Below are 9,705 nucleotides of genomic sequence, written 5' to 3'. Positions count from 1 at the left end.
ATTTATAGAGTGGCAGAGTTCCCTATGTAGTTCTACATGCTCCATTGCACAATGTCACTACATTTATGAATAGGAAAGGATTCCATACTCTCAATATTCAATTTATTTGCAATCATTGGCTCTTATCATCAGCATCATAGTTTTTCCCTTCCTGTTCTCTGTGCATTTCTAACTGTCGGGAGAGAGTTCTGCACATTTTTGTATCCAGGAATGTGCAGATTTCTCTTCTGGGTAGGGTGGTTAGTGTTTCAGTCTGACTGGACCTAAATAATGTAAACTGGGTTCTACCTGGCTGGAATCTGATGCACTGAAAATGTAGCCTAAAAGGTGTCTGAGCGTGGTGTGGATTGAGTTACTCTCTGACTTAACTTCCCTTTCTCATCATTGGCAAGTGTCCCACCTCTGCTTCGCAACCCTCCCCACCTTCTGCCCCCTTGTTGATCCAGCTGAGATTCTAAACTCAAGGTTAATTGCTGCCTTAAGGCTTTCAAACTTTAAAGTAATTTATTATTGTCCATGTTTAAAATCAATCACTTAACATTACAAGCTTAGAAATAAGGTCACTTTATGACCATGCACCCTGCAACTTGAACTTATTTTGCTGAAAGCATTAAAAAAGGAACTGACAAAACATGGGTCAATGCACCTCAGAGAAAGTATATGTGCCAACTGGACTAAAAGTTTGGTTAGAAGATCTATCTTTAATTGCATACTGCAAATTTTTTTTAAATTGTAGATGTAATAATCAGCAATCTTTTAATTATGTAAAAATTATGTAATCATATTTTGTAATTTTTTTATTGTTTTAATATATACTAAGAATTGATTCTATAAAATCTGTTTCGCAGATGCACATAGAACATATCTAAAGAAATAGGATCAGGGGGAGGCCATTTGGCTCTTCAAGCCTGCTCCACCATTCAGTAAGATCATGGCTTATCTTCTACCGCAACTCCACCTTCCTGCACTATCCCCATATCCCTTGATTCCTTTAGTATCCAAAAATCTATTGATCTCTGTCTTGAAAATGTTCAACAATTGAGCATCTGGAGCCCTAAAAGTAGAGAATTTCAAAGATTCACAACCTCTGAGTGAAGAAATTTCTCCTCGTCTCAGTAAATACACGTGGACATATTAGAAAGAGTACAGATCAAGGTACTTGCTTTGCACTAAATCATGTTCTTCCGAATTATGTTTTACATGGATGTTTATATGTAATTTCCCTATCTTGACCCATAGACTCTTTGTTATAGAGTACAATAAAATGATGGTATGTAATTTTTGAAAGCTCTTTATGAAATATCTGAATAGATATTTAAATTACTTTTCCCATTTGACTCTGAGCTTTAATATCCTTTGGAACCTCTAAAACAATAACTACATTTTATACAATAAAGTATCTTCAAAGTTGATCTGCAATTTAGAATACTAATTAAAGCTAAAATTTTATATGTAGCTTCTTTAAATTTGCATCATTATAAAGAATTTCTAACCTACAACATTCAGCAATAAATATAATTAAATAATTTAAATGCATGTGTTTTGAAGATCCACACTGAAGTAGCAATTCAAAATAGAATTAATCAATGTAATATTTGTCTATGGGGAATGGGACTAATGTCATATTTCTTGTCAGAGCTAGACCCAGCATTTAATGAGTCTAGCTGATGACAACAATCATACCACACTTAAACTGCATTTGCATTCCAGAAGTGCAACTTTGTACCAATCCTAAGCATGGATGGGCAGTCATCCCTTAGGGTCCTCCCCTCCCCATCCCCCAAATAAACGGTTCAGGAGGATAATCATGCCATAGAAGGGCAGAGCGCCTAAAGCTCCAGTGTTAAGTATATTAACCAGTAGCCAAGTCTAGAAATGGACTACTACAGGCATTTAATACCTGATGGGCACTGCTACCAGCTTTAGAGCAGTGTAATCTGGTAACATTCAAATATACTACATGCTTTGCATCACTCTCTGGTGAGGCAAACCAAAAATCTATGTGTGCATGCACAAAGTTCTATATATTAGCATTTACATTTAATGTTCCAAGAGGGCCAAAAAGAAAGTTGACTCTTTGCTAACATTTAAAAATAAAAAAATAAAATTTACAAAGTTCCTTATGCTGTAAACCTACTTCACCAAGTTCCTCTTGCACTAGTCCTACTAAACTGAGTTGAATCTGTGGCAGTTAGGCTGCAGATTATGCATCAATTAATGATGCAAAAATTGTAGTACAACTGATCCATCAAAACTAATAGAAATAATTTACAGCTCGATTACAATGATATGGCATTATGCTTTACCTTTCAATGTTATTACAGATACTAAGTAAACACGTATTGATATTTACTTTTGAAATTAAGATAGAACTCAGGATTTTAGGTTACTTTTACTTTTAAAACTGTGTTGTAGTGAAATCCTAGATCGGGAAATATTTAGTCAAACTACAACTCCCAGCATGCGTATCAGAGTTTATGATCAAGGAGGTGAAACATGGCAGGTTTTCACACTGATACCCAGCAGCTTGACAACTTCCAGCATTCAGCTACGGTGACAAGAACCCATTTAAATTTTATTTTAAAAAATTACTTCAAAAAAGTCATTATTTGGCAACAATTATCTGTGAAAAAATGTCATTGTTTTAAATGATCCTTGGACAATAAATACTGGTATACAGGCAACTCATCAAATTGATAATAAACCTCTTTAGACCGTCTAACCAAAACACAACCTTCCTCATGCAATAGGTACCTTTTTAAATTCACTTTCACTTGCAATATTTCAGCTAATGAGAAAAGCTGATATTCTAGTGAGTCTTATATCAATTGGGTGTATTAACAAATTGTCATTAATCTATTGTCATAATGGCATTGCAAGCATCCACGCCGAGTTTTATATAGACTGGGTGTACATATTTGTGAATTAATGGTTACGGTATTTTACAAATAACCTAATGTGTAACCTAATTAGGTCTTACTTGCAGTTTGAAATGTAGGTGATAGTATATTTTCTAATTTATGTAATATGTTAATCTGGCAACTGTCTTTCCATTTCCTCTGCTGTTAAATATTTTCCTATTTATAGGTTTGATCTGATACCATTAAGACATAACTAATATAGAATATTACTTGTATAACATCATCTGAAATGATGAAAGTAAATCAATAAATTATCAGGCTAGCTGATAGTACTACATGAAGTTTTGTACTTTACCTCCTTCACCAGTGGCCCGAGATAAGTATTTTACCCCATACTCTGGATATGCAGTTCATCATTAGAAGTCTTATCGTGTAAGCAGAGACTCAAATGCAGATTGCATCTAAAACTTGAAAAATTGTATTATAATAATTAGAAGAATAAATATCCTATATAATTTCAGAATCTGTTGTAGGATTATTATATGCATAAAATGTACAGTTAGGACAATTGCTTGGGAAAGATTCATATGCATAATCGAGAGTTATGGATTGTAGACGTGTCCGTTTATGCTGGTAGTTTATTTTTTAAGAAATCAAGCAATAAATAACCTACGCTCAGGGATACGAGTTATGTCCCTCCGCAAATATTACCTATGGAATTAAAGCAAAAAGCAACAAGGCAGGTTACTCTGGGTTTTGGGGAGCGCCTGTGCTCTAATCCTATAGTTCCACCTAATTAATTTCTCTTTTATGGAGCAGCATTGCATGATTGTATCTTGTTTGAAGGAGATTAAGAGTCGCACACTTCATTAGCAAGGTGTAAATGATCGGAGCCCCTCTCCATCCACCTGCCTAATTGGGTTAATGAAGTGTCTCAGCGGAATATGCTGGAGAAACAAACCTCCCAATCCACCCAGATTTACTGCTTTAAAACATCCAATCCTTCAACTGCACAAAGACTACACTATCACACACTAGAGATCGCAGGATTTCTTTTAAAACTTGATTTAAGGAAACTAATCTGATGTTTACTAAATTACTTCAAACTGCGTAATGAGTACTTTGTACTGGCTACAATGAGTTATGTAATTCGAATGTATTTTCTTGGATGAACTAACAAATCCATCAATCTATTTAATAGTTATTAGAGTACATGTTAGACCTGTTTCATTTGTTAGCTACCCATTGATTGTATAACTGGGCCAGTGTTTCCACTTCTCAACTATAATGTCGCAGTAATAAATGAAAATCATATGAGGAAAATGAGTTGTTGAACTCAAGGAAATACCAGCAGCTTCAAACTGGAATGCAGTGAATTCGTGATTAAAAAGAAACATTTCATTTAGCATCTCATGACTAAACAGTACTGATCTACGTCACCGTTAGAACAATGTCGATTTCACACTGAATGAAAGAAGAAATATAATAATGCATTTTGGTAATTTATTAAAGGAATATATTTTATGGTATTATTTGTTGTGTTTTATTTAAATTAGCATGATTAAAATATATTTCAGCTGGATCCATTCCTGCGTTAGTGACTAGGACACTGCAACTGGCACAAACAAAATTGTCTAATAGCAGGCAATCCGTGTAATCGTTGTGTTTGCTATCCTATGCATTAACCTCCGATTCCTATTTTAATAGCTAAAGCTTTAACAGCCCGAATCTCAAAACGTTTCTAGAAAAACAAAATGTACTTTCCAGTTTCAAAGTTTATTTATGAAACTGGACATTCACTGACACAAACAACAAATAAAAACCAAGCTCGATTAAGAACATCAGATTTAAATTGCGATAAGCTGATAATCAAACAGCGGGTTTTAAAGCAGTTTTTAAGCACTCCCACTTTCTGGGTGCTTAGAGAGAAATATTTTACCATACACCATTAGAAGCTTGTAATCCGCCATCAAAGTATGTTACAGTGATTTGCATTCGCGGATAGGTTTTTAATAAAAGCTCACAGTGAGAACATCAATATATTGCCAAGCAGTTTGTATCAGTTTCGGGGCGTGCCGTATTCTTCCAAGATCTGATAATCCAACGGAGTTGTTTTTCTAAGTAAGCTATACAGTCAGCAAAACGCCATTGTGTATAGCAACGAACTTCAATTATCTCGATGGAGAGGTGTTATGTCCTAATTTATAACATACCCTGATGATTTTGGATGTGTGTTATAAATCATCATACCTTTCTCTATTAGAGTTGATTGGGGTAGAGTGCATTCAGTGTGACAAGTTAATTGAATCTGTTTGGGGAAATGCACAATTAATGGTACATTTGCAGCAGGACGAACTTCTACAGAAAATGACATAATACTAGCAATGCCCAGCACGGTGTGACAGCCAAAAGGTTCTGCGATGGTTGATATTTGCACCCAGCAAGCTCCTGGTGGTGCATCTGGAAGGAGCCACTAAATCGCCCTCTAACCGCTTGTGGAGATATAATTGGCGGTGTTCATTTGAAATCGAAATATCTATTTATTGTAAATGCTAAAATAATGTATTACAATTCGGAGTTATTAATAAGATTGTAATCATACACGGTCACGCCTGCAAAACTGTTTATTTTGCCTTCCAATCACATTTCAAAAGGTACAGGTTAAAGGAATGTGAGGACATTAACGGTGCGACGTCGTTAAGCGCGCTTAATACAAGTCAATCCCATTTAAACCGTAAACTCGTTTGGGCATTGTTACTTTCTGGTCTCAGAAACGAAAGGAGCCTTTAATTTTATCCTTGTTAAGGTTATAAAATGCATTGTGAAATACTTTATTGCTGCGAAATTTAGTCGTTAATATTGTGGAACAACTATTACGGAAACTGTCGTTTATATATACATCTATGGATGTCAATTTTCTATTATGTGACTTGGATAAAATACACTTAAATTCTGAATTTGCACTGAAATAAATCAGAAAATTATCACGCGATCCAAGAGCACATATTTGACTAGAATCCGCTGCACATTCTCAAATTTAATGCAAAGGGCAGTACGGTAAAGAACTCCACCTGCAATTGGAAAGTGTGCGGAGAGTTCATGGGTCCGAATGGAAGCTGTAATGTTTATTATCCAAAAGTAATGAACAACCCATTATCTATAGCGGATCATGTTGAAAGTGTTTCTAACGTGTGTCTAATAATAAATGTTCGATCAGCTATGAATTTAGTTTGCATTAATGTATAAAGAAATAAAGAGAGTTGGGATTTGAACACTCCGTAAGAATACCAAAACCCCAAACGAATAAAGAAACTTGCTTGGTTAAAATTATGTTATTTATTAACTCTAAAATCGGACGGCTAGACAACATTTTGGACTAATGGTTTCATCCGGAATAAAAGTGTGCGATTAGTCTTGTGTGAGATTATAGCTGAGGATGTTTAACATTCAAACACCTAAATATTACCAGTCTGATTCACAACTTGTTAACAGCTCCTGGCCATCTTATTAACCTGTTAGTCGACAGCAGCACGTTCATTGCAGTCGCTATACTTCAGGTTTGGAAATTATACTACAGGAGTCGATTATGATGTATATTTTTTTTATTTTTGGAAGTAATCATTTTTAACAATCCCTTTATTTAAAATCTTACTTGATGAAAGTAATATATAATATGTGCTGACTGCATGCTGTTTGAGTCCGGAAATTTTCGGTGACCTGAGATCCCACTTTGTTATTAACATTCAGGTGGTTCCTTCCCCCAAATGTGTTTGTTTTCTTCTAGTTATGGTGACTGGGATTCATTTCTGTGGTAACATTGATCAGCGAAAAGTTGGATTATAGTTTTATAACTGTAATGGAAATTGCCAGTTGGAGCGAAATGATACAGTTGGCAGCAGGCGATGTATCTCGAGCAGGAATTGGAAGGTGAAAAGCCTCGGTGCCTGTGGTGTGAAGCGCACTCAGATAAGACCCATCGACCATTGCAGTCTCCTTCCTCACTGCACCGAGGTGCTCCGGGAGGAGTAACGTGATCCCTAACGAGGTTCATGTCAATAATGTTTTTTGTTTTTGAAAAATTCGTTGGTCGATTAAGCGAGGAGCTCTAAAAATCTAAAGTGCTGGGGTGCTTTGAGTCGAATCATTAAAACATCAGTTCACAGACAAACATAAAAACGGGAGAACGGTATTTTTAATAAATGTTCAGAATTTAATCAAACATCATTGCAAAGTTCACAATTAACAAGATTTTACGTTTCATAAAACGTAGACAAGGTTTGAAGCATGTTGGGACTTTTGAATAAAGTAATGAACTGCAGTGAGTGTGTGCGAAGAACACTCAGTAGGAACTGTACTGCACTGTGCGGCAATGCACCTACACGTGCCCAGAAATGCCCGTTTAAATACTAGCACTGCCCACATCCCGGCACTTTGGGTGCGGTCATTTTGTACTAATGTGATTGAAGAGATAAAATCGAAAATGTAGAAAGAGTAAGATTAAAGCAGGAGTTATCCTGCTGCGGGACTGGGTTATTGAAAATGTGTCTACTTCAGAAATATATTCCGTTTGCAAAGTCCATTATTAAAAGAAACGGGTGAATGAGAAGAAGTATTTAGAGTAGCCCTGACAATTTATCGGCCGGTGATATAGACAGAAGGATCTTTTCAAAAGGGATTTTTACTCTCAATCGCGCTCTTGAGCTTCTCTGCGGTTTGATTCTCCATTACTATCAATTTTCTTTCCTTATTTAAATATTGCAAATTACTTGTCCGTTTAACTTTAGCGTCTATATTTTTCCACACACACAACTGATATTGATTGTTGCCTGAAAGGATATTTTATGTACGAATCTTCACTTTTGCACAAATGTGTCAGGTCCAATGCCGCGTACGATCCATTCACGCCTGACTTTCTGCTTGTGCTGTCTGCTTTTTTACACTGAATGAGTTTAACAATTGGGAGGAGCGAACTCACCTTTTAGATTCCATGTCTGATTCTGCGCTTCACGCTGATATTGTTCTAACTACGCTGTGTTTGATCTCTGGTTGAAGAACAACAATGGCACCTAGATACAAGTGGATAGGTTACCGAACAGTAGCTCCGGCATGCTACCCTCAAAATAAACATGACCTAAATAATTGCTGGGACATAACATTAGCTTGAATTACATTAGCACACTGAGTTTCCATCAGACTTTAGTCTTTCCTGTTATTTCAAACTATTCTACAAACTACAACGACATTGCAGCTGTAGAACAAAAATGTGGACGTCTCTGTTGATTGTGCACTTTGAATTCAACACCAAATTGTAACCTCCCCAATATATTGGATATGTCAGAATCAGTGTAGATCAAGTGGAGACGGAAATCGACATTTAGATTCCAGATTCCATAATATATGGTTTCTTGGAATAGTTCGGGATTTCTGCAGTATCAGAGGTACGGATTCAGTTAGACTCTAGTTCACTGACCGACTTTTAGTTCAAAGTTCATCGGTACTTTACACAAGTTTTACCTTGTCTGTCGTTTTGTTTTGTTGTTCCTTCAAAGACTTAGTCATCGCTTCCCATGGTCCAGTCATTGGCATCTCCTGCTGGATTTCTTGCGCTAATAGATCACATGTAACTCTCTTGAATGGGATAATGCTCTAAGTTGGCATTGGTGTTGCTAGAATCGCTAGATTGCATGTTATTCACTGTACTTAAAGATAGCACGCCGAATGTTGGTCGAATTACTTTCACCATCGTTTTATCACGATGATAAATATTCTGCAAAATGTTAGTACAAGTTGATCGCATGCCACTTAAAGGCTGATAAGATTGGACGGTTCATGTTAAGGCTGGTAATAGACCAATTTTTCTCATGTGCTGTGTCTGTCAAGATAAGACGCTGATTTCAGCATTCCAAAATATTTTGCTAAATTTCATTGAGACAGACAATCAGTTCAACAGTAATACCGAAACATGGTAAAGAATGAACATGTATCCAAAATATGGGCTATTCTGTATAGATTAAAGTGGTTTGATTTGGATAAAGAAAATATGAGTTGTAATTAGAACGGGGTGGGGGCCTAAATATCTAAATATCATTGCCCCACTTCGAACATGGTAACCGTCTTTGTCTTGGTAGTACCTGTATAAATATTAAACAGGCACGTGTATGAAATACAAGGACGTTACAGAGATAAATCTATTGCAGTTTGAAATGTTGTGGTATTTGATCGCAGTTTCTGGACTTTCGCACCTGAATCAGTTCTAAAATATACTGTGCAGTGAAGCATTCAGTTCTAGCTAAAGAAAGCGTGTCCATGTTCTGTTTACCAAGCCGTTATCGAAAAGGACGTTAGAATAATTATTTTCAACCTTCCTAAAATGTTCAATAGCTTATTTTTTAAAATATTGCTTAATATTGTCTCTATTTTTAATAAGATTCAGTAGAACGAAGACTGATTTCCGCGATCCTTCTTTACTGAATGTATTAGTTTGCAAGTTGTCAGGCCCCGTTGTCTGTACTCTCACTTAGAAACAACAATGGACTTTAAATCAGGTAAATACTCATTCCCTGGATTTCTATAATATATCTATATTTATTACATTATTTATTTTGTACAAGTTATCTCAACATTGCCAATTCCGGACCGATCCCGTGTTTGATTCGAAGAGCAGGCGGATTAAAAGAAAAATACTTTTTGTTCTTTAAGATTTCTAAATTCAAGCGTTCACATGAAGCGCCTTGGGACGTTTTTGCCACGTTAAAGGTGCTACATAAATGCAGTTGGTGTTGTATATATCAAAGCAGTCAGCTGTCGATGTCAATCACAAAAGGGAACCGGAAGTCATGCTCAG

The sequence above is a fragment of the Pristiophorus japonicus genome, chromosome 4 (assembly GCF_044704955.1).
Source record: "Pristiophorus japonicus isolate sPriJap1 chromosome 4, sPriJap1.hap1, whole genome shotgun sequence".
Taxonomy (NCBI): Eukaryota; Metazoa; Chordata; class Chondrichthyes; family Pristiophoridae; genus Pristiophorus; species Pristiophorus japonicus.
Note: the sequence above shows the minus strand (reverse complement) of the source record.